The sequence below is a fragment of the Sesamum indicum genome, linkage group LG3 (assembly GCF_000512975.1).
Source record: "Sesamum indicum cultivar Zhongzhi No. 13 linkage group LG3, S_indicum_v1.0, whole genome shotgun sequence".
Classification (NCBI taxonomy): domain Eukaryota; kingdom Viridiplantae; phylum Streptophyta; class Magnoliopsida; order Lamiales; family Pedaliaceae; genus Sesamum; species Sesamum indicum.
In genome coordinates this window covers 6,720,373-6,722,509 of record NC_026147.1, presented here as the reverse complement: position 1 = coordinate 6,722,509, position 2,137 = coordinate 6,720,373, and positions in this window count along the sequence as shown.

Here is a 2,137-nt window from a genome sequence, read left to right as displayed (position 1 = left end):
TCCAATTTTTTCCGAAATTAAATCAGCAACAATAAATATTTTTCAAAAAATATGCAGAAATTAGAAAATTCAATTTTTTGCAAAACGGTGAAAAATGGCCTAGTCGTCAGTCATCAGCAGCAGCAGCGCAGCGGCCACACAACCGCCCTCGCGCGCGCCCGGCTGCGCGCATGCTTTGCATTGTAGATCAGTAGTGCACTGCTACAATAGCAATTTTTTTTTTATTTTCACACATTTAACTAAAATTAAAATAAGTATTTTATCAGAAAATTGAATTTTCGTAAAATACATAAATCATCCAAAATCGCAATAATTAAATGAATTACTTTTCTCATATAATTATCAAAGAAAAAGTAAAAAAGTATATCATGCTTCAAAAGAAATAAAGAACATATTTTCATGGTTAGTCACACAGTACCATAGCCCCTACATGGTAACTGGGCTCTGATACAACTTGGAAGCGCACCGGAAAATGCGAGTGGATTAGCTTGGCAATGCGCAAGCGAAAGCGGTTAAAATAACTTGCTTAAATAAAATGAAAGAAACCATAAAATCATGGGGTGTACCCTTGGAGTTCCCGGGCGTTCGATGTGGTTAATAAAATAAACAAAAATAATAAAATTTACAAGGCAATTAGTTGAATGAAAAATGAGAGGTACATAAATATAAATCAAGAGTCACCTTTGATTTGATTTATTTCGAACCTCGTTCGGTTGATCCGTTCACGCAAGGCTTCAATGTAGAAACTCTCTTAAGGTACGTCCACAACACACCAGAACTTGGGATTCGACAACTCTATTTGCTAGAAAAAAATTGAGGAGCAAAACCACACCAAGTATGCAAAAGAGGGGGTTCGGCCGACAGTGAGAGAAGGAAATTATTTTCTTGCTTTGTATTCACTAGTTATTCTAAATAACTAATATACATATATATACCTTGTATGGATGCATTACAATATATCTAGGTTCATTTAACCATCCATTAGGTAATAAGATCCTTTATTCCAAATAAAGGATCAGTAAGATGGCATTTTTCAAAAGTGAATTTGTTAGTTAATATTTTCATATTCTAATCATTTCCACCAACTTAATTAATGGGCTTGGCCGATTTTAATTAATTAAAAATACATGGTCCAATCAATCTTAATTAAATCTAATTTAATTAGAGTCCACTTAATTAAGTCCATCATATAATTACTTCAATTAAATACACGAAAAAAGATTAATTTGGTCCAATAAGTTTCCCCACGTTCAATTTTAGTCCATTATGTATACGCATTTTCAATTAAGTCCAGTAAGTTGCAGAGTCGCTTAAATTAGGACCACAGACGGGTTTTTGGACAATTTTAGGATATTTTTACCCCTGTGCAAATTTAAAAGAGCTGTTTTAGTCCATTTACAGTAAAATTCTAATTTTTCATCCATACTCGACAAAATGGTATCAGAGCCTAGGTTTATTGAAGAAATATATGATTATATTATATTTTGATATTATTTATCCACTAACGGAGGAGACTCTTTAAGAGAAAATAGAACCGAACGAAAGTTCGAGTTACTCTGAAAACAGGGAATATTTTCAAATTCTGAAAATACAAAGAAGAGAATTTCTTATGGAAATTCTCGACTAGTGTTACAGCGGTCCCAAGAGGATTGATCCATTACTTCTCACGCTAGAAGAAGAATAAGAGTGGCTGAAAAATTTTGAGGTTCGAGAAGTACTACCAGGAAATGCAGTGAGGCATCTACACTCAATTGAAGTCCATGGTAGAATCCCAGCCAGGAGAAGCGGAAAGGGTAAATTCCTGCATAATTTTAGTTCTAAAAATTATGACTGATTGGAAGGAACTCGAGCCGGATACATCAAAGATCTCTCAAGATATGAGGGAGATAGAAAAGACGGTTCAAGACTATGGACATAGGTTCCGTATACCTATGAAAATAGAATCTTTGAGCCGAAAGGTCGCCAAGGTTTTTAAGATCCTTCCCGATCTACACAAGGGCCTTAACTTTATGACTAGTTTGCTAGAGGTTATATATATAGGGAGAAATATAATTTTGGTCCAATTTTTTAGGGACAGTGGCAATTTTAGTTTGGGTCTAATTCAAAATTGTAAATCAGGATAGTAATTTGTGAAAAA